This window comes from Sus scrofa, chromosome 15 (assembly GCF_000003025.6).
Source record: "Sus scrofa isolate TJ Tabasco breed Duroc chromosome 15, Sscrofa11.1, whole genome shotgun sequence".
Lineage (NCBI taxonomy): Eukaryota > Metazoa > Chordata > Mammalia > Artiodactyla > Suidae > Sus > Sus scrofa.
The window spans coordinates 128,273,019-128,297,624 of NC_010457.5; the positions used below are offsets into that span (position 1 = coordinate 128,273,019).

At 41.4% G+C, this 24,606-nt stretch overlaps 1 protein-coding gene across 3 annotated transcripts in view; it reads right to left on the reverse strand.

Annotated features, from left to right (window-relative positions):
- Positions 1-24,606, reverse strand: part of IRS1 (insulin receptor substrate 1) — a 61,476-nt gene that overhangs the window by 27,173 nt on the left and 9,697 nt on the right. The window contains exon 2 of one of the 3 annotated variants that reach the window (XR_001300507.2): positions 19,064-19,234. The gene's annotated coding sequence lies outside the window, so the exon portion shown is untranslated. 3 annotated transcript variants of the gene reach the window in all.

The window sequence follows — 24,606 nt, forward strand, 5'->3', positions numbered from 1 at the left end:
ATACATTATGTATACATATGATTATGTCCCTTTGCTGTACAGTAGAAATTAATACCACACTGTAAATCAACTATACTTCAATTAAATAATTATTTTTAAATAAACCAATCAGCCTACAAACAGAAAACATCTCTCTAATGCGAGGAATCCAATAAGGAAAACAGCTAATAAGTGGCCTGCCCAGGTATAAGTAGGTATTTGGTATTCTTAGCACCTAGTATACTATTTTGAGCACCCAGAGGAGAACAAGACGACCGTCTCAGGAACACTCTGTGCCATTATCATCCTTTAAATGCTTTTATAGGAAAGGATGCACAGTCATTTTCTGAATGGAAAGATGAATGAAGAGAGAGACAAAACCTTCAAAGGCAAGAAAGGAAGATGTTTAGTGTAAGGGATAAAGGGCCTGCAGAGACCATGTGAGGGCCTTATACTGGAGGGTTTTGTTAATTTTAAATTCACCATTCCCGAAACATTTCCCACACCATCCTATTTTTAGCTTCTTTTCATTCAAATTCCTACATTTGGTGTGTGTGTGGGGGGGGAGGTTCTTGTAATACTATGTGTGGTTTCTTCAGTCCTGGAACTATGCAAGGTTCTGAGAGTCCTGTGTTAAGGCTCTCTAGGAAGCCTACTCTGCCTGCTTATGACAAAAATATTACGTTAAAAAAATCCACACAAAGCGCCATAGATGGCGCATCTCAGATCCCGCTGGTTACCACCCCTTAGAATGCCAACACGATGATGAAATGAGCAATTCGGGGAACGTGGATTTCAAGGGTATTTTTTAAGTACCCCAAAGCAAAACAGCAGCAGAAATAGTTCTCTACGTCTCTGGCACCAGTGACCCAAAACATCAGATCATACTGCGTTTGATTTCCAATGGCCAAGGTGTCGATATTTTTGCGGTCTTTCTCTCTTGGTTCCTATGATAAAAGTTTTAGTCCATCTGGAACTATTGATTATGGTCACAATAATTCCAAACCAACTATAAATGCCATCAAAAAAGACTCTACATAAATCCCCCATTCATAAAAAACTTTTTAACTTCTGAATTGAATTTCTCTTGAGCGACACCCACGCTATTCTTCACCTCATTGTCAATACTGACAATGGCCCCAGGGTATTAATATACGCTACTTAATATGACTAGCTTTGGACCAATCATTTAGCAGTCAGAGCTTCAAAACTCATTTGTAATAATGCTGCACAGTAAATGAAATCCAAATACCAAAACGAAGATGAAAATCCCTACACATAACTCCACAGTTCATTCCACTCCATTTGAAAATCAGTTCAGTGCTTTCTCTCCATACCAGGTTTTCTAAATAATATTTTTTTCTGCCTTGGTTTTTTTTTTTGGGGGGGGGGCACACCCATGGCATACAGAGGTTCCCAGGCTAGGAGTCGAATTAGAGCTGTAGCTGCCAGCCTACACCCCAGCCACAGCCACGCAGAATCTGAGCCACATCTGCAAGCTACACCACAGCTCATGGCTACGCCAGATCCTTAACCCACTGAGTAAGGCCTGGGATCAAATCTGCGTCCTCATGGATGCTAGTCAGATTCATTTTCTGCTGAGCCACGATGGGAACTCCTCTAAATAATATTTTACGTTGCTTTTACAGCACTAATAAAAGTGTGTGTTCCTTTGGCAATCACATTTTAAAATCACATTTTAAAATTGTCGTGGAAAGCATGCCACATACCTGACACATGAGGACCAGGAAAAAGAGAGAGAGAAGGAAGGAGGAAAAGGAGTTGAAGAAGAACATGGGGTGTCAACCACAGCATCAGCTCTGTACAAGAACTACCTACAACCCGTCTTAGGTGTTGGAGCTGTCAAGGTCTTAAGCTCATCTCGATGTGAGCAGATCAGAACCGAATCAGCTGCCTGGCTAGTTTTCCTATGAAATTACAAAATACCACATGCCAATAATGAAGTGCTCCCTAGAAATCTGAAAAATACAGCAAACCGGTGACTATAACAAAAAACTATACTCACAAACATAGAAGACAAACGAGTGGTTACCAGTGGGAAAGAGGGAGGGGCAACCAAGGGGTAGCGGTTTAAGAGGTATAAATTATTAGGTGGAAAATAAGCCACAAGGCTATATTACACAACAAAGGGAACATAGCTAACGTTTCCTGATAGCTATAAATGGAGCATAACCTTTAAAAATTATGAATACTATATTGTACACTTGTTATATGTAATAGTGTATAGCAACCCATACATCAACAGAAAAATGAAGAAGTAAAGACCTAAGAGACACTGAAGTGGTGATTATAGAAATGCATAATCCATAGAGTACTTGGAACTCTACCACTGGGAGTTCCCTAGTGGCTCAGCAGGTTAAGGATCTGGCACTGTCACTCAAGTGGCTCCAGTCACTGCTATGGCTGGGGTCTGATCCCTGGCTCCGGAACTTCTGCATGCTGTGGGTGTGGCCAAAAAAAAAAAAAAAAAAAAAGCTAAGAGAACCCTATCACACAAACCCCAAACTTTGTTTCTTGGTAATTCTCTTCAAAGCCAAGAAAATCTGCTTCCATTTCCATTTCCTTCCTCTTGGATTAGAGACCTATCTCAATCTCACATTACCACTTCATCAATTCAGATTTCTTTCTTAGAAAAAAAAAAATCGCTCAAACTCATCTCCTTCAGGAAATACACAGCTGAGCTGACATGGGAATTAGACATGAGATAATCCCCTTAAGATCTAAAATATTACTGAGTAGCAAGTTGCAAGCTTTTCATGAATAGCTGTTTGTTGTCAGATAAACTTTTTCGGAGGGTCCTCTTGAGACAGCTGTCTTCAGGACTGGTCCATATCTAGTCTTAAGGGCCAGGAAGATTTTTACTGGGGCCCTATGAGGAATCGACAACTTACTTGGGTTCCCTACAAAGTTGGCTAGCATCACTCCGTTCCAGTGATTTCTTGAAAACCCATGAGCACTCACGGTCTTTCATGGGCCCACAGGAGTGAAATATCCTCCTTTGCCATCTGCCTATTGAACAACTGGCCGTAGAGCTCTGGAAAAATTAGAAACTTCTACTTTGTAAAATTTGGGGAGCAAAAAAAAAAAAAAAGGCTTCCCATGATTGTCTTCTGCCACATCCTTAAAAGAAATACAGAGGATGTCTTTATCAGCTGAACCTAACTGATATCAGGAAAAGGTCACTTTTAATTTTTTTTTTTTTTTTTTTTAGGGCTGCACCTGCAGCATATGGGAGTTCCCAGGCTAGGGGTTGAATCAGAGCTGCAGCTACTGACCAAAACCACAGCCACAGCAACACAGGATCCAATCCGTGTCTGTGACCTACACCATAGCTCACAGCGGCACTGGATCCTTAACCCACTGAGCTAGGCCAGGAATCAAACCAGCATCCTCATGGATACTAGTTGGGCTGGTAATCTACTGCGCCACAGCAGGAACTCTCAGGAAAGGGTTGTTTTAAAAAGTAAAACCTGGAGTTCCTGTTGTGGGGCAGCGGGTTAAGAACCCAACTAGTATCCATGAGAATTCAGGTTAGATTCCTGGCCTCGCTCAGTGGGCTAAGGATCCAGCATTGCCGTGGCTGGCTGTGGTGCAGGCTGGCAGCTTGCAGCTTTGATTCAACCCCCTAGCCCAGGAACGTCTATATGCTGCAGGTGCAGCCCTTAAAAAAAAAAAAAGAAAGAAAGAAAAGTAAAATCTATTTAACTAAGAACCTGATTTCATAGTAAAAAAAAAAAAAAAAAAAAAAGGTTTGAATAGAATTTTACATTGGAAAACTAAAATATTGGAAATATTATAACTAAAATATATGGGGAAAAGCTCTTTATGTTTAACAAAACACAAGTCTTTGTTGCTTCTACCGGCAAAGTCTCCGAATGAATAGAGTGATCAAGTGTTCGTTTTTTGGATTATTTTTCCTTCATGTTTCATCTTTGACGTCTTGTTTGGTTTTCATAGAAGTCATAAAAAGGACCACTTCTGTGGATATTCAAAGGCTTTATCAGTTCTCCCAAGGGCCTCTCTTGATCCTCTATTTTTACCGTGCGAATTTTTAGAAGTGCTAAGAAAGTCGTTATCTTTGATTTGTTTCTTCAACAGTTGGCTGATCTAATTCCGCTAGATATTCAGGTGTCACTGACTCCTTATGAATCCCAGCCCCTTCTCTAACATCATTTCACTGTCTTCAGGAAGTCCTGCATCTTTTGCAAAGTGCACATTTTCTACGTTGACTAAAACCGAGGCACAGTCCCTGGGAGTAAGAATAGCGAGATAATAAGCAAGGAATGAGTTTTAAAGTGACTAGTTCCTTAGAGAATGTTTTTATAGCTTCTCCTTCCTTACTAAATCCTTCTAATTGTAGGAACTCAGATCATGAAGCTCACTCTCCCACCACCCCCGCCACCCACCTATTTAGAGTTTCATCAGCTCACGAGCAAGTCCCCACGAAGCCACTAGAGCCAGCTGTCCAGAGCAGCTCAAAACAAGGATGGTTACAGAATTAACACCTTAAAGCACATGGCATATCCAAATATCATGAAACGTTAACTCAGCCAACATTCTCCAGGAAGTAGGTAAAATCCGGTTTAAAAAAAGCCAGTAACCGTCAAAGCAAACTCGCTCACTCTACCTGACTGCTGCCATATGTTTCCATTAGAGGTTTTAAATGTCACAGAAAGAATGCTCTGATATGTAGGTGTTGGAGCAGCCCAGTATCTAGCACACAGAAGATTAAAGGATTAAAATGAACTAATACTGTACTTCCTAAAACCTACAGACTTCCACTCAGTGCCAGTCAACTGGCAGCCAAGTGTTATCAGCAAGTCTAAATTTGGATCTCTATAACCTAAAAACCACTTCAGATAAAAAGAGGGCTGAAATAAGGGCAAGGACCAACGGGGCCAATGTGAATGGGTCACGTCAGGTGACACAGATTCCAAAAGCAAAACGACCAAATCGAGATATGTAAAAATTAAAATAGGTTCAATTATTCATGTACCTCTTTTCTGTTTATGGACACACCCACGCATATGGCAGTTCCCCAACTAGGGGTGTCATTGGAGCTGCAGCTGCAGGCCTATGCCACAGCCACAGCAACACTGGATTGGAGCCACTGACTGTAACCTCCGCTGTGGCTTGCAGCTACTGTGTGACCGACAGATCGAGGCCAGGGATCAAACCTACATCCTCATAGATACCATGTCAGTCAGGTTCTTAACCCACTGAGCCATAGCAAAAACTTCAAAATGGGCTGAATTATTTACAGTTAGAATGCTTGTTTGAAGCTTAAATCAAGGATCCTACCCCAGAAGGAAGGAAGGAAGGGGCTTGGTGGTTCTTTTTTTTTCTTTTTAAATTTTATTGAAGTATAGTAGATCGTTGGGATCAGTCTTTTTTTTTTTTTTTTTTTTTTTTTTGTCTTTTTGCCTTTTCTGGGGCCGCTTCCATGGCATATGGAGGCTCCCAGGCTAGGGGTCTAATCAGAGCTGTAGCCACCGGCCTATGCCAGAGCCACAGCAACAGGGGATCCAAGCCGTGTCTGCAACCTACACCACAGGTCATGGCAACGCCAGATCCCTAACCCCCTAAGCGAGGCCAGAGGTCAAACCTGCAACCTCATGGTCCCTAGTCGGATTCATTAACCACTGCACCACAATCGGAACTCCGGGATGGGTCTTTAATGAAACCAGAGAAGGCGTGTCCTGCAAGGAATGTGTCCATGATCATCAGGTAGGTGGCCAAGCATCCAGACAGGCCTGCAACTAGGACCAAACTGTAGTCCCAATACTCAAGAGCAGGGTTTGGCCAATGGGCCATATCCCAGGAGCCTGAGCAGGAGGTTGCCAGGGCAAGACTAAAGAGGAAATCTCCTGAATGCACCCCTGGGTAGACACCTGCGTGATGCTGGGAAGGAATCTAGGAAAATCTAGGTCACAGGTGGCTTTAGTTCATATCTAAGAGGTCCCAGCTGATTGGCTCAATCAAAAGACAGACGCCAGACAGAAGAACTCCATGTCTCTCCAGCAGGAAACTTGGTAGGCATGTTGGGTGGTCCTGGCACATCTGCTAGCTTTCTTCATGGACTTCCCATCCCACTTACAATGAATCCAAATGACTCACCACAGCCTATCCAGCCCTCCAGGACCTGGCCCTAACCTGCTCCTCTGGTTGCATCTCCTATCCCGCTCTCCGCTGCTCCAGGTGCACTGGAACCTGCTGGAATGTTCTCACCACAGGACTCCAGCTGCGGCTGCTCCTGAGAACAGTCTAAGCAGCATCTGGTTACACGGCTTTCTCCTTCACCTCATCAGGTGTTTGCGCTAACACAGCCTCCATTTCTGACTCCCTTCCTCCAAAGAGCCCACCCTACCCCTTCGCCGCTATCATCTTACACTACTTAATTTTCTTTGTAGTGCTCACTCTCTGAAATTATATTACTTTTGTTGGTTTGTTTGTCATTCACCTCTTCCACTGGAATAATACACACTCCACAAGGACAAAAGTCTATTCCTCTGCCTGATTCACCAAAGAATCTGAATTTTCCAAAAACCTATCTGGGCACAGAGGAAGGTCTCAATAAGTAAATATCTGTGGAATGAATAAACAGACATAAATTTGTCGCACTGACATAAATACATTTTATGAAATAATAATGAACATCATATGCAAATCATCACTGATAAGATGAAAGCAGGAGTTCCCACTGTGGTGCGGCAGGTTAAGGATCTGGCATGGTCTCTGCACTGGCGCAGGTTCGATTCTCAGCCCAACACAGTGAGTTAAGGATCCTGTGTTGCCACAGCTGCAGCTCGGATTCAATTCCTGGCCCAGGAACTTCCATCTACCGAGGGTGAGACCAAAAAAAACCACAGCCAAAGGGCCAAAGGCATAAGCGTTTGTGTGTTACATTATATGCCAAGAGCCGACTGGCAGAACTGCCTTGGGCACTCCTCTGTTCTTCCTGACCTTAAAATCCATTTGAAACGAGGCTCTGGCTGTACCAGTTTGGAAGTCCTCAGAAGTTCACTAAGATCTTTTTTTTTTTTTTTTTTTGGTCTTTTTGCTATTTCTTGGGCTGCTCCCGAGGCATATGGAGGTTCCCAGGCTAGGGGTCCAATCGGAGCTGTAGCCACCGGCCTACGCCAGAGCCACAGCAACGGGGGATCCGAGCCGCGTCTGCAACCTACACCACAGCTCACGGCAACGCCAGATCGTTAACCCACTGAGCAAGGGCAGGGACCGAACCCACAACCTCATGGTTCCTAGTCAGATTCGTTAACCACTGCGCCACGAGGGGAACTCCAAGATCTTGATTCTCCTTGAAAACCATCAGAGCTGACCGAAGCAGGATAGCTTGTCCCTTCTGTGAACTATTCTCCAACTACATGTGTTTGCCGAATGGACCACTCGCCTTCTGTATATTTCATGTAATTCTGTTCAGTACATTTTAATTTTGTTTATGCAACTGAGGAGATGACCAGAACCTAGAAACGGGTACTAGAATTCTCAGAATGCACCACTACCACCATCACCACATCGCTCTACGACCACAAGAATGCTCTTACAGCCCTGAGGACATGCCAAAGATTGTAATCAATTGTGCAGAGTCAGAAAAGAGTTATGAACAAACCAAGAAGCCCAGGACAACTAAGGACACCAGCCCTTGTCCAGTCAAGGATGGACACTGGCAATGGTAGAAGAGGGACATTAAAACGAGGACAGTTCAGGTTCACCAAAGCAGTGAAGGACAAGGGGAAGGAAGCTCAATCGAGATTGCCTTGAGCATCCTCAGCAAACTCAAACGTTACACCAAAGCAATGCAGGCTTTCGGTACCCCACGGAACCAGCCAGCCACATCAGTGCCTGGCCTTCTAGCCCACTAGTTCGTGGATGAAGACCTAGCTGTTTAGGACCTGTCATTCTAGGCTTCCTAAGAATTTCACAGGAGACGTAACTTCCACTTGAAAAGAAACAGCTTATCACCGCATCATTACAATATCAAAGGAGTTTAATACAGCGATTCTTTTAGTGGGACCAGGGGAGAGCATAAGGAGGGACTGTCAATAGAAAACTTTGCATCTATGACTCTAGGAAAACGGGCACATTTTTAAAAACGCCATAAGCCAAATGGAATAGTCTTCCAACTCTTCTGAATGAACTTGAGTCACTCTGATAGCGAGCATATATTTCTCTTAGTTAAGATTCGCCATCCAGTGATTGCCTTACTATCATGTAAGACGTGTCCTTTCAAGTGGTGTAAAATAGAATATGGTTTTACTGCTCTCCGATATGAGCAGTAGAAATGCTGGGAAGTGTACTCCTCTCCCAAAAAGGAAATAGGAGATTGAAAAACGAGCACTAATGGAATTCCTGTTGTGGCTCATCGGTCTGGAACCCGACTCAAGTAACCATGAGGATGTGGGATTGATCCCTGGCCTCACTCAGTGGGTTAAGGATCCGGCGTTGCCATGAGCTGTGGTGTAGGTCACAGATGTGGTTTGGATCTGGCGTCGCTGTGGATGTAGTGTAAGCCAGCAGCTGCAGCTCCGATTTGACCCCTAGCCTGGGAACCTGCATCTGCTGTGGGTGCAGCCTCCACCCTCCCCGCAAAAAAACCCCAAAAAAAGAGCACTAATAAAGTCCTAGTGGTCATAAATGCTTTTTTAAAACTTTATGGTTAGCATTGACTAGGTCATAGATACAGGCAGTTAATTACCAGTGTTCATAAATTATTTTCAAGCTGTGCTAATAATCAGACACTCTATATATAAAAGAGGAAACTTCATTTAACAAGCAATCTTTTAAATCCTTTAATTAGTCTCATAAATTACAAGTTTTCCCAACATATCTTTGAAACTTTGAATGCTTCTTGTCCAATAGAGTTTTTCAAAACAACCTTCCAAAATAATAAATTAAAACTAAACTTGAGTGTGGTCCACTTAGCTTCTTTGGCACAGCCGTGATCATGATTTTGCCCACGAAACCCTCTACTCTGCTTGCTTTTTTTTCCTGAGAGTACTTACCACAATCTGAAATAACGTTATCTGTTGACTGTCTGTGTGTCCCCCTTGGATATAAACTCCTTGAAGGCAGAAACTAAGTCTTATTCCTGGGTTTATTCCCAGCACCCAAAACCATGGCTGGCATTAAAAATATGGGAGCAACAAATAAATGAACAGTTAAATCTGCCACACAAACACACAGAAGGACCACATATAAATGTGAATATGATCTATGTAACCTATTTTATATGCATATAAATATAAAGTAGACAAAGCATTATACACATACACATGTAATATAGCACCGGGGAAAAGCATCCACCTAGAAATGATACACTGGGGTCCTTTGCGGACACTACCACAAACCAGCTGTATCATCTTGAGCAAGTTTATTTATCCATATCTATAAAATGAACGTTTTATGCTTTATCATCTTTAAGGACACTGACAGCCCTAATATTTTTCTTAATAAAGTCGAGAGACTCATACAAGGTTTTACATAATCTACATGGAAAACCAAATAGCAAAACAACTAAAATTCTAGCTCTTGACCCCTGGGTAATTATAAATCATTAACTAATCATTGTCACTAACTACCTACAAAACTGTCATACAGTTGTACATCTCTTCCAACCTATCCCTTTGCTCTCATTTTTTCTCTATTTTCTTTTTCCTTGACCAATGGAACCAAATGCTCTGAATTTTGGAATACAAAAATTCAGTATTTTTGCACCAAACAAGCCCCTGAAATGGCTGTTCTGGATAGCTCACTAATGCTATGCACTTGAGCATGGGAAGGGCACTTTGCTGTAAACTCCTCTGTAGCCACGTGGACCCTACTGTCCTTATCCTTCCCCCAAACCTTGACAAACACAAGACCAAGAATGAGCTAAATACTCTCCTATTTACAAACAAAAAAAAACATGGTGGAGCTTCCGTTGTGGCTCAGCAGAAACAAATCTGACTAGCATCCATGAGGACGCAGGTTCAATCCCTGGCCTCGATCAGTGGGTTAAGAATCCAGTGTTGCCGGGAGCTGTGGTGTAGGTCGCAGACGTGGCTCGGATCTGACGCTGCTGTGGCTGTGGCGTCGGCTGGTGGCTGCAGCTCCGATTAGACCCCTAGCCTGGGAATCCCCATATGCCGAGGGGGCTGCCCTAAAAAGCAAAAAACAAAACAAAGAAAACAAACACGGTAATCTTTAAAATCACAACACAGCCAGTACTACCATTCATTTTCAGACAGCAAGAGGAAAAGAGCATTCTTGTAGCTAGCTTTCACTCTCCATGGCCTCTTTTCTTTAAGACTAGTAAACTGCACCATTTAGACCAACCTTCAAGAGTTAATCCAGTTCCTTCGCTAAGTAGGTGAGTCATGCTTCCTGTTCCCCATCTCACAAAGGCCACCCTTCTGCCCAGCACAGCACACAACACCAGATCTTTCTGGCAAAGGGTGCAGAGACTCAAGAGCAGAGATATTTATAAACAAGACTTTTTGTGGAAGAAAACCTTCAGTGCCACCCAGTAATACTTGTATTTTCCATACTTAGTGTATAATTAAATCCATGAGAACTATAAAATGCAGGTTAACATGCCTTTTTTTTATATCTAATAAATACATTTCACTCTTTAATCCTGATTTATACCTTCAGCTTATAATTTAGCCCACGTGTAGAACTTTGGTTTTTTTTTTCCCTACATCAACCCAGTTTCTTAAGACTCTTAACAGTGCAACACACTCACACTTCATGAAACAAGTATTGGAACTAGAGAGTCAATGGCCATGCCCCCTTTTGGTCAGGTCCATCACAGTACACTCATCCAGCCAAGAAGTCCGAGGAAGCTGAGTGAGTTTGCAAAGTATGTTAATAAGGAAGCAACATAAACTAAGAGGACCCTTGAGTGAAAGGGGGCGTGGTGCCGTCTAAACTCACCACAGCAAACCCTAGGCTCGAAAGGCAACTCAATGTTTACAACTGTACTTTTACTGGGGCCTTAGAACAACACTGTAAGATAGATGGGGCGAATATCACTACCTCCAATTTTAAGGACCAGAAAATCAGATCAAAGAATGCTGGATCCCAGGAAGGGGCAGAAGTAGGAATAAAAGTCACATCTCCTCTTTTCTTGTCTATTCATTCTCCTCCTACCATATCATTTGACCTCTCACGTACAATGGCCAGCCTGGAAAAATGATGCTGGTAAATTCACCCCAGACCCTTCAACTTGTACCCCCTACTCCCCTTTTTTTAATCCTCTTATAGGAGCTGATTACATGAAAAGAAATCAGGAAAGCAGAACTGAAACTTAAAGCTTATTCCACTGATAAGGATACTTATACAGGAAGCAATAAATTACCATTGCTTCCTGTTTTCAAGTATTCTTATCTGTAGGACACTACATTTTTTTCCACCACAGAATCTCACATTTAGGACACTTCCCGAAATAGAATCTTCTGATCTTCAGCTGTCAGCTGAAGTTGTTTCATAAATAGCCCAGCATATGTACTCCGGAGGCTTGCTAACACTCTAAATGCAAATATAGTCCAGTCACACCAATTCCTCTTAGGCTCTGGTGACAATTGAGAACGTACAAAATCCAGCAGCCCCAGAAATTCTATGGAGGAGCCCACGAATGTCTGTAGTCAATGACCTGTAGAACTCTATTGGGACATTTCTGGAAATTTTGAAATAAAAGCCATGAGCTTTTATATATATATATATATCTCCCTACATTTAATATATGGTTCATAAAGAACCTACGATTTGTTTCAGGTCAGTTAATTTTTAAATAGTTTTACAAACAGCTTTTATCCAAAGATTCATTTTGGTGAAAAGAATAAGCATAAAGAAACCCCTGGGTCCTGTATTTTAAACAACTTTTCCAGAGGCTTTGCTAGTCAACAAGTACAGACAGCAAACGTGATTATAAGGGAATGAGTTTGAAAAATTGCTCATGTAACCCAAGGTTAAATACATGGAGACGCACACACATACGGAGGTATAAAAATGCCTAACTCTAATCTTTATGATCTAGTATGTCAGGAATTCTATTGCCAGAATTACACAACAAGCTGAGACCATTTCAGAGAGAAAGAGGGAAAAAAAAAAAAAAATCAATGTCTGTGTTTTAAAGGGGAAAAAAAAGGGACTGCAGGGAATGGGACCATGAGGCATAAATGGCCTGGGATTTTATCATCTGTCTTTTGTGTCCTGGTAACCAAACAAAACATCTGTGCCTGTATGGCCCCCTTATCACTCCCTCCTCTAATAACCTGCCCTACACTCACCCCAGGTGGGTAAGAAGGGATTTTACCTGTGTTGATGGAAGCTTAAGAGAAGAGTCTTAAGGTTGATCTCACTTTGAATATAATAAAAAATATGGTTGAGTGTCTTTTGGGTTTCTTTGCATTAAAAAAAATTTTTTTATTATGATTGATTTACAGTGTTCCATCAATTTCTGCTGTACAGCAAAGTGACCCAGTCATATACATATGTACATTCTTTTGAGTGTTGACTCTATAAATATGCTCTTCAAGCCCCTTTAAGCCAATTGCCAAGAAGCTGCCTTTTTCACACAAAGGTGATAAACACAGATTCACACAGAGGGGCCCCTTTATGAGCCTGGGAATAATTCCGAAGTCCAGGAAGGAAACCGCTGTCCCCAGACTACAGATCCAAACAGGCAGGAGGGCCTGATCAGTTCCATATTCCCAGGGGATGCCCAGAATGGCTGATGACCAAATTCACAGGAACTTGATTAACCTGATTCTCTAAGAAACAATGATTATAAGGAAAAAAGAGGTGGAATTTTATAAATAGCTATTGTAAGACAATATTATAAAATAATTTTTAAAAAAGACTACCAGTAGAAGGATTCAAATAACTCTGTTTAAAAAAAAAAAAAGAAAAATCCGTATAGCTAGGTCCTTGAAGGAAGAGAGCTTAAGAAGGTTCTGATCAGAGTGGCTCCAAGATGATGCAAAAATCTATGTTCTGCTGTCATGGATCAAATAAACGCTGATACAGAGAAGATTATCATGGGAAGAACTGGACAAATTAGGAAGCAAATCTCCTGGGTTGGTCTGAAACACTACTCCAGAATGTTGGCCAATTCAGGGCAGGAAAAAGATCTGGAATACTTTAGAGGTTTTGGAAAGAACCGCAAAATTGTTTGAAAGTTTGAGAAATCCGAGTGATGACTAAAACCTGATGATGGTTAATATTAAGGGAAAACTGAGCGCTGACTTCACAAAGGTCTTCGAACACAGGGAGCGAAACATCCCATAAGAGGTCAGGGGGCTGGATAAACAAACTGTGGTACATCCATACAGCAGAACACTACTCGGCAAAGAAGAGAAATGAACTACCAAGCCATTACAAAAAGGGCTTGGATGAATCTTAAGAGCAGACTTCTCAGTAAAAGAAGCCAGTCTGAGAAACGGATGGACTGTGTGAGTCCAATCATAGAACATTCTGGAAAAGGCAAAAACCCGACAGAGATGATAAACAGAGCAGTGGTTTATCCCCAGAGGTTGGGGAGAGGGAGGAGGTTTGAATAGGGAAGTACAGGAAATTGTTAAGGGAGTGAAACTATTTACATGATATTACAATGGTAAATAAGACCATAAAGGTTTGTCAAAACTTAAAACTTTATGGCAAAAATAGTAAACCTTAAGTGTATGAAAAAACATTTTTTTTTTCCCACAGGTAGACTGCAGAATGTAACTGAAGCATCTAAATGTTTATAGATGTGTATGTACATAGATTAGTACACACACAGGTAGGCCTTGCTCTGGCAACTCAGAGGGCAAAGGAGAGCAAAAACTACATCTAGCGCCCAGATCTTGGTTTCTGATTCTCCAATAAAAGGAACCAGGGCTCCTTGGAGGAATGGATGATGCTAAGACTGGGGGAGGAAATAAAATAAGATGATCATGGGAGTTCCCGTCGTGGCTCAGCAGTTACCCAACCCGACTAGGATCCAAGAGGATGTGGGTTCAATCCCTGGCCTTGGTGAGTTAAGGATCAAGGGTTGCTGTGAGCTGTGGTGTAGGTCACGGACTCGGCTCAGATCTGGCCTTGCTGTGGCTGTGGCTGTGGCTGTGGCATAGGCCAGCAGCTGTAGCTCCGATTGGACCCCTAGCCTGGGAACCTCCATATGCCTCAGGGGCAACCCTAAAAAGCAAATAAATAAATAAATAAATAAGATGGTCACGGAATATCTCATAATAACAGAAAGTAAGGAAATGCATTTTAAAAATAGTACTGAGTTTAAAATGAATGATAAAACAAGTTTAGGTAATTATGAAAATATTCATGAATTCTGCTCTCTAAATGGTTTCCAAACACCTGCAAATTGCCTGGCCACTTTGAAGAACCACCAATTTTAGTTGATGAATTATTGATTTGTTTAATAGAAAAGCTGGATGATGCAAATTTTCTTTTAGAGGCAACGAACTCCACAATTAAATTTCAGCAAATGAATACATATTATATTTGAAACTCAGAAAGTCATATTCGGTTTCATGAGAACTGTGTGATCACTTAAGAAACACTTTACATTTATGGCTATTTTTTCCCAAGAATTTCTGTTTAAATTCATTTCCAGTTTTACTTCCTCTTTTAGCAAACTCATTAATAACAGTACCAAGGTTGGTTACGATTTCCTGTTTCATCTTCTGCGCATTTAAATGTATTCATTGTGTTTTATTTTTCATTTGTTTTTAGAACCTTACTATACCTTAGAGGAGTTTTTTTTTTTTAACTACGTAAATTTAAATCTTCTGACAAAAATATCATTTATATCTTCAACTTAAAAAAAAAAAAAAGAGGCCATCACTTGTCACCACTACTAAAATCAGAATGAGGGGAATAATCTCATATTTCCACTAGAACCACTAGAAAAACTTAACCTCAAAATGGTAGGATTTAATTTTTTGCTGTATGGATACAACAGGAACATACCTGCAGATTCGTATTAAATTACACAGTAATATCAAAATAAAAGCATTTTTTTAAAAGAGTAGTTCCAAAACGTAAGGTTACAAAGGGGACAAGTGGGAGTCCGGGGGGATAGACTGAGGGTTTGGGATTGGCATATGCACACTAAGGTATATGGCATAATTGGCCAACAGGGACTGCTGTATAGCACAGAGAACTCTGCCCAGTATTCTCTGATCATCTGTGTGGGAAAAGAATCTGAAAGAGAATGGATGCATTTACATGCACAACTGAATCACTTTGTTGTACGGCAGAAATTAACACAACATTGTAATTAAGTGATACTTAATAAAACAAAAAAATATAAAGAGTCGTTTAAGACATTGGTTTTTCTCCCAAACATTTTGGATAAATGTAGAGAAGAGTAAACATTACATGTTTCCGAGAGAATTTTCAAACAAAACTTCAAAAAATGACCCATCACCCGTTTCGCCTAACAGTCTTCGAAAGAAACTTCTTAACACCCAGGGACCACCACTCCCATCCAATACCACACCCCATCGCTACGGTTCATATGCCAACACACACATGTGGCCCAACACGCAGTGGGGGCCACACTTGTCTGTGTCTTTTCTAGGGCCTCCGGGAGACAGCACATACTCCGCTCACCCTTTCCCTAGGTGTGATCTGTTCCAGATCTTGCCTTTTACATCAGGCCACCTCTCCAAAGCAACACACTTCAATTTCAAGTCTTTCTTCTTTCTGTGTACTATCCTGCCTTATGACATCAGAAAAATCTGACTTCGCTTCCTTTGTGAGTCACAAGGTAACCTTAACATGACGAAAAAGCCACAAGGAGGACATATGATGTACTCACATCCGGGCAAAAGGACGTGATGAAAAAGGGAAAAGTACATGAACCAATCACTGTCAAGCCCTCCGGTCCACGAAAGAAAGAGGCCAGCAGTCCTTGTCCCTGTCCTCAGGGGTCTTAGTTGTCCCCAGAGGAAACTGATCCTTTAGAGCCTCTCCTTTAACCAGTCCTCAAGGGAAAAAAGCTCTCTGACGGCCTGCGTTTTCATCTGTTTTCTTTACCACTGTAACTCAAGCACTTAGGGATATGCCAGGCATTCAATAGAAACGAACTCCTTATTGGATTAATTAACCAGAACATTCTCTAGTGTCTGGTCTGCACATATTTGAATCTTTGGCGATTCCCCACAACTATCTTCAAGACCAGTTATGATTTCTTCAAATTTCCAGGTTCAGTCATTACAACAGCCTAATTATGGAATGAAGGGACATGTTTAAGACCAGAAGGACCCACCAAGTGTCAGACCGTGGTGATGTAGCTAAGAAAAGCTCTGCGTCCACCTGAATAGAAGATGATTCTGCTCTACAGATAAATGAGGTGTTGGCACATTTCCCATACTGTGGTTTAAAAACATATGGCCCCGCGTTTACTCATTCAGTATCTACAACAAATACTGTCTACTGAATGCCAGACGCATTGCACTAAGCATCTGAACCTGCTCCACCTCCCTGGCAGAGAGAAAAATAGCCTCGCTCAATACCAGACACACACCCGCTGGAAACGCTTTCAAGTTTCAGAAAGCGGCATAAATGCCAAGTGACTGTACAGGACCAAGAACACTGGAGTCCTATTTAAAATAAAAGAGAACGCATTGATGTTGCGGATTTTGGGGAGTTGTGGGGTTTTCCGTTAAAGGACAATAAGTGTTTTGCTACAATGCTAAGTTTTAGCTTAATACTTAACATGTCAAGCAATTTTAAAAAGAATTGCTATAGCAGCTGATAAACTAGGTTTTAGAATGCGCATTCTATTCCTTTGGTCATCAAACCAGCCCAGCCTCCATCAGAGGCAGAAAGAGAATGCAGGGGAAACATCTCTTTTCTTGACAAGGAGGCTCAAATACCCAGACCAAGGTAACTTTTTTAGCATGAGTCCTAACAAGTACCACACTGGCAAAAGGGACTCATCTAAATTTAATTTCTTTCCCCAGCCCTCACCCGTATTTCAGTAGCAGGGCTAATTAGCCACAATATACTCAAGAGGAAGAAAAAAAAAAATGAGCATAGGGACAAATTAGAAGGGGACTCTATGAATCATATACTTAATAACTGGCCTCTTTTTAAAAATAGAGGTAACTATGATACAATAATTATTTTTCAAATAATTGTCTTCTGGCTTTTGATATCTTTAAACTTCAGTGAAAACGTTATGCTCTGACCTAGATCAGTAGGCTACAATTAACATCAGAAGAACTCTATTAGTAGAATAAAAGTTGATGAACTACTGTTGGAAGCAGAGAAATAAATCTTGTCAAAACAGAGCAGAGTTTCTGTCAATCTTTAAAATAATTGTTTGGGGGAACAGAGGAAATATCCATGGATTTCAGACACAGTCATGATGCAGCTGTAATTAATTTTCCCCGAGTTTTCATATCCAGTCATATCAGATTGCAAAGACTCCTGTAATTTTGTTTGACCATTTTTAATATCTTGTTAAATCCGAATTTGATTTTTTTCAAAAATATTTGGCAAATGAAACAGTTTGAGGTCTTCAAAATATATCCACCATATAGTTTTTGTTTGGGATTTTTCTAAAGCCATTCTTTCCCTTGATTCAATACCTCTCTCCTGAACTGTGGATAAACAAATGTTTAATTTGGAAGGTATCTCCATAGATATTGGAGTGATAAAACCATTGGCGAGACTACTCTCAAATAGGAAAAGTAGCATGAAACTAGTCATTAGAGTCGGGACAGGGGTTTCTGCCATCTCGCAGGAAGGGGTGAACTTTCTGAAAGAAAAGAGAAAGAGTGCTAGGTACCCTGGAACCCAGCAAATCAAATACTTAAAATGGTCCCTTTGATCATTTGAACGTATTGGTTTCACACGATAAATACAATTTTCCAAAAGGTAGAAATCCATTCTGAACTCTTCAGCGCTAAGAATTCTTTCCTTATGTCCCTAAATACCTGCTGCCACTCTTTTTAAAAATAATATAGAATAACATTCATTGACAATTCACCTAAAAGTAGCTCATGAATTAGATAGAAGTGGGTGGCCTGGGTTTTTGCTGAGGGTTTGATTATGCAAGGATGCTTTTCAAGAGCCCATCTAAAACGGCCTGGTGGGATGCAGGCTCTGAAGGCACAATAACATTCCTCCAGCCTTTTAACTGGAGGCTAAAAGCACCAGCCATTCATTTTTTCATCTTGAGACACATTCCTCGCCCAGTGCAAAGGCCTGAGAAACAGCAAAGCCTGCACACTCTCAGAAGGTGATCCTTTGCAGGGACTTGCAAGGGACCAAAGGTTTAAGGCTGCAAAATATCTTTAAAGACATAGATTTAGGACTATAACCCACTTCATCAGACTGTGGTTTCCACCCCCTAACCTGCCGCCCCAATTCCCCAGCCCCCAGCCCCACCCCCTACTCCGTAAAGTTTCCGCAAAAGGGAAAATTTTAATTATAACCCCAAAGACGTCCAGGGTATCCTACTCATGGAAGTAAAATATTTTCAGAAGTTAAGTCATTACTCATTCTTTTAAAAATCGAATGTTTATAGTCCTTAATCTAACCATAGGGATGGGATCAACTTTGAAAGGAAGTTATTGTTTAGCTGTGGTTTAAAGAGTGCACTGGAATTGGGGGGGGGGCAGAAAGGGCTGTCAAGGGAGGAGATGGGGGTGGGTGGGAGCGGCCAAGACTAGGCTATAAATACACCACTGGGCTAAGGCCTCAAAACATGTGAGGGATCTCCTCCCCCACCCCCCACCATGACACACTTTAGACAATGTCCCATTTGGTTTTGTTCTAACCTCAGAAACATTTAAGGCATTGGAGATTCTGGGAAAAAAAAAAAAAAAACAGTGTAAATACTGCCTGGGAGAAGATCTGGGGGCAAAGAATTAAAAGCACCACCTTGGCTCTGAGGGGAATGTTGCCAACCTCTGGGTTTGGGTTTGCTTTCCAATAACTGGGCAGCTCTGCAGTACCCAGATCTGGATTTGTGCTCAGGTAGGAAAACCTCCGTCAACCCATTTGAAAGGTTCTGCTCCGTTTCAGTCATTGCTCTCCATCTCTCTGCACTCACGGTTAAGTTCTCATCTGGCCCAGCTTCCTGTGTCCATGGGTAAAGGGGCAGAGAGAGGGAGGATCACTGAAAATGCCTCATGTGCTCTGGTTCTGGCTGCCTTTCTAGGGCATTTCGTCTCCAGTCCTCTGCGAGCCGCATGGGGACTCTTAGCAAGTGTCATCCTCTAGTCTAGGAAAAGAGCAGGCATACTGTCACCAACCACTGACAGCACAGAGAATACAGACAACAACAGCCTCTGGTAATAGAAACCCCAGTATATTCCCTTTTCACCTTTTTCTCAGAGGTGGACTTGCAGTTTTCACTCATCCAGCAAGGCGCATTCTCATCCCCCAACCTGGATCTGCACCTGCCCCATCTGGACATGCGGGACAGAAACACGTGTTTCCCCATCACAAACCGGTCCCTGCCCCCACATTGAAAGGGGTCCTCCACTGTCTACCCCCTGACCCCCTGCTCCTTTCATTACACCACGTTTTGTAGTAGCACCTCCGTGTTCACTTCTTTGTTCTCTGCCTCCTGTGAAAGCTCCAGGACAGGGAACTGTCTACCTCCGTCTTCAATGCCTGGCTCAGAGCACAAAACCAATAAAGATTTACTGAGAGGAATGCCCTGGTCGCCTAGAAGTTAAAGATCTGGCATTGTCACTGCTGTGGCTTGGGCTTGATCCCTAGCCTGGGAACTTCCATATGCCTTGAGTGCGGCCCTAAAAAGACCAAAAAATAAAAATTAAAAAAAAAAAAAGATTTAATGAGAGAACATAAACTTTCATGTTTTTCAAAAAAAAAAGAGGAAAAAAGTGACACCACCTGAATATGAAGGAAACTCTGATATTTGGCCCCAAACTGAGAATGTTCATTATAAACATGGTGAATAATTGTATTCTAAGTGTTTGACATGCAACTGATAAATCTTTGGTAATGATGACATTAATAAATGCATTTATGTCCTGCATGGAGCAGAAAAAAATGGTTTCTCCCATCAAAAAGTATTATCTATATTTCTACCCCTTGAAACTGGGCATGACTTTGTGACTTGCTTTAGGCAAAGGCACAGTGGCAAATGTGAATCATGCAAGCAGTGGCTTGAGAAGTGCCTGGGCACGCTTGCCCTCCCTTGCTGCTGGGAACTCATCCAATGCCAGGTGAAGCTCGGGTTAGCCTACAGGGGACATGTGGTACAGGCGGTCACAATCACCAATGGACAGCCAGCATCATCCATCAGACAAGTGAGGGGAGCCATCCTAGACCAACCAGCCCCCAGCCGACCCTCCAGCCACTGCAACCACGGGACCTCACCCACGAAAGACAAGCAGAACCCAGCCCAATCCACCAACCCCCAGAATTTTCATCTGACAAATGGCTGATAATTTAAGGCAATCAGTTTTGAAGCGGTTTCTGTTAAACATCAAAGCGAAAGGATGCATACTGCAAAGAAACGAAATAGCTTCATGTTCTAATTAAAGCATTAGTTCTTTTGAACTCTCGAAACTATGAGACTTTGGTGTCCATGAAAGTCTTCACAAAGATCCTTAACCTTTATACTTAATCCTACTACACTATATTAAGAACTAGTTATTCATTCAGTCTTGGAGGGAGTGAGGGGGTTGGGTGCTGAATGCCTGAGTATTACCATGAACGTGAACTGGAGAGGTAAAGTAATAAAAATTAAAAATGGTTGGTGTTTGAAAACTGAGACACCTTTCCATTCTCAATCAATTAGCACAAGCACATCAAAATGAGAAAAGGTGGTCCTTTCTCGACTAATGCATTTCCTCCTTCCTGGGTTATGTAACATTTTGTATCCTGAGGATTCCAAAGAGGCATGGAAAAACAACGAATACTTTTCTTTTTCCCTTTAACAAAAACAAAGCAGTGAGTCTATTGTAACAGGTCTGCTGGCTTCCTTTACTGCAGAAATGTGGGATCGGAGCGTGTTCTTCCGTGGAAGACTCTGGGCGCTTGAGCATTTAACCAAATTTCTATTACTAAGCTTCAACATTTATGAGCAGCTCATCTCTGGAAAGATAAACAAAAAGACCAGCGTTGGTGGTGGCCTCCGAGAAGAGAAGCTGGGGAACAGGGGTGGGAGGAAGCCTTCATTTTCACTCTATACCTTGGGGAAAAATTTTTAACCACTTGAAACTTACAGCACATGCATGCACTGCCTAGACTAAAATATGTAAGGAAAAAAATCATAGTGTGAATAGGTTCGGCAAACAATCAGAAGACTTGGTCTTTTTAAGAAAGGCTTGTTTCTGGAAGAAACAACTATAAACTTAAAAAACAAGTATGACCACACCATCAAGAGAGAAAGAGAGAGAGGGAGAGGGAGGGAGAAAGAGAATGTGTGCAAGCTTAAAAAAGAGAAAAGACAAAATCTCAAAGGAGAGTATATTTCCCGCCAGAAGCAAGCAGAGGAACCAGAGGTCAGAAGGTTAGAGGTTTTCACTGCTAAAAATAAAAACCACTCACCCAAAGGGGAAGACTGGGAAGCCCTTGAATAGAGAGGTTCTAAGGCCAGAAGAAAAGATTTTACAGTTTCTTTCGCAGCCCTCATCTTTACCCCGAGTTTCCTGACACTGCCCAACTCCAAACAAGCACTCACTGAACTCCTACTCGTTTAACACCTGGACCCCTCTCCTGGATGCTTCACTTAGGCCAAAGACATCTTTTTCTTACTTCTGGCAAAGGTTATGTTTGCTAGCTGAGTATCTGAAAAATGGAACATTCTTCCAAAGGAGAGTTCTGACAGTCTCATAAACTATTTAAGTATGCTGGTGTAATTGTAAGGCAGGAAGCCATGCTGAGAATGATGAAGAAAAGCACAAAACTGGCAGCACTATTTGCAAGAGCCAAGACATGGAAGCAACCTAAAGGTCCATCAACAGGAGAAGGGATACAGATGTGGTACATATATACAATGGAATACTACTCAGACATAAAAAAGACCAAAATCATGCCATTGGCAGCAACATGAATGGTCCCTAGAAATGATGAATAATAAGTGAGGTCAGAGAAAGACAAATATCCTATAAGATCTCCAATAAGTGGAAATGAATAAAAAATGAAACAAAAGAAGTTAGTCGCAAAACAGAAACAGACTCAGTTTTCTACACCAAACTGGTGGTTACCGAAAGAGAAATGCAGTGGCAGGGTATAATCAGGAGGTTGAGATGAACATACTCACACTACCATGTATAAAACAGATAACCAGCAAGGACCTACTGCAGCGCACAGGGAATCTACTCAAGGCCGCATCATAGCCTATATGGGAAAAGACTCTGAAAAGCAATGCAGAAATGTGTACACATAACTGATTTACTTTTTTAGTTGACCGAAACCAACACAACATTGTAAGTCAACTCTACTCCCATAAAAATTTTTTAAATTATTTTTAAAAAAGGAAAAGCTCAGAACTTTAAAGTCAATGGGCACCTTGGCCCCATGAGTGTATGAAAAATGCTGACTTTCATGGACCGCGCCTCCTGAATCTGGATTTTTTTTTTCTTCCCAGAGGAGTTGGGCCATAAGAAACTGGGTAATGACTTGAATGAACTCTCCTCATTCCCATTTTTGTCTCCATCCTCATTCTCTTAACAAAATATGTGCTATTTGGAATACAGCAGATGCTCAATGGTGTTTACTGAGGCAAAAGAGGGAGGGGCGCCAGCAAGAAATGACAGTTTAGAGCCTGTCTGGCCAAAGGCCAATCAATTGGGGTTCAGTGGTGGGTGACTCCATCACTGTGCTGGAGACAGAACGTTCTTCTGATTATTCCCACAATCCCTAGAATTCAAGGGTAAGTATGAATATTTCTCATTTCCCACAGAGTCCTTTTAACAGTTTTAAGAACAGGTAAATCATCACTAGAGACTACAGAATAACAGTTAAATACACAGTAATTACTGAATAATTCAGACCTTAGGAGTTCCCTTGTGGCACAGTGGATTAAGGATCTGGCATTGTCACTGCAGTGGCTCAGGTCACTGCGGTGGTGGAGATTCCATCCCTGGCCCTGAACATCCACAGGCCACAGACACAGCCAAATAATAACAACAGTAATAATAATAATAATAATTCAGATGTTCAACTGCTATGTCTTTAGCAAAAGCCTTCTTTTAAAAAAATGTTGCCCGTTTCATTGAGAGCATAACCTTCCTAAAAGTAAGAATCATGGCTTTCTGTGCAAAATATATTGTGTTTGCCACACTACATATATTTTAAGGCAAAAAAAAAAAAAAAAAAAAAAAAAAAGACGCAGAAAGAATGCCTCTTTGATCATTTTAACAAACATAACACAACTGTCCATTTCTCAAGATTGATACTGTTCAGCAACGTGACTTCAGTTATCTCAGAGATTAGAGAACTTGAATCAAAGATAGGAAAAAAAGGGGGGGTTATCAAAGTCTTTTTTTCTTTACTACAACTTTGGTTACGCCAGCATCTTCTTCAGCCCAACCAACTGGCATCCAGCGTACATGCATTTGGCTCTAACAAGGCCAAGCGTAGATGGCCAGTGTGACACAGGGTGGGAAACGACAACAAAAAACATGCAATGGCAACGAAAGACAATGAAGGCAACTCAGTTTACCCAGTAAGACGTTCAAGGACGGGCAATAAAACCACAAAAATCTCTCTGCTTGAAGGTAGATACCATTAAAATCATAGTCTGAGCCCCAGAGTGAACGCCACTGCCATCATGAATGAAAATGCAGAAGGAAGGTTGAAAAAGAGAAGCAGGCTTTTTTCCATAAAGGCATCGTTTCTGAGCACTCGATTATGCAAAGATGACTGACTCATTGAAGAAACACAAATAACATGTATCCAACCAAATGTATTTTAACAAACAGATTATAGTCGAGCCTGCAGCAAGATGATTAAAACGGTGGAAATGTTCCTTTTCCCATAGATGACAGCCCCTTACGCTCATCTAATCTAGCTTCCCCCTCTTCCCGTAAGAATGGGAAAGAGACTACCATTTCCCACGGTCAAAGATAAGAATAGAACCCTAAAGATGATATGTGCTAGTCTATCATTTTAAAAAGCTGTACAACAACTTTTTTTTTTTAGCAGTGTTTCACAATAGTTGGAAATTAGTATACGTATCCCACACTAATATTAAAATATAATTCTGTTAACTTAAAATTCAATGCGATCACAACTTCTGAGCATGTTTCAATAACATTTTAAAAAGAACCTGGAAAAGTCTGCCCCACAGCTATGGCCTCGGAAGGTAATGAAATAACAAATCAATTACATAATTGTAAATGCAGTAGAGTGCTTTCTTAAACACAAGAAGAGTATTCATATGAAAAAAAGTTACAGACTCTTTAGTGAGAAACTGACTCTAAACTGAATTCACAAGAAACTATTTTCCTTGAATACAATTCCCAGTAACTCTGCCACATGAGGAAATAATTGAGGAAATGGTTTTCTTTAAAACAAAGCAAAACAAAACCTTAAAATGGTGAAGTGTTCCGTTATGCTAAAATGACCAACCCACCAAAATGAAAGGAACCATTTACATGCTCTACAGCTAAG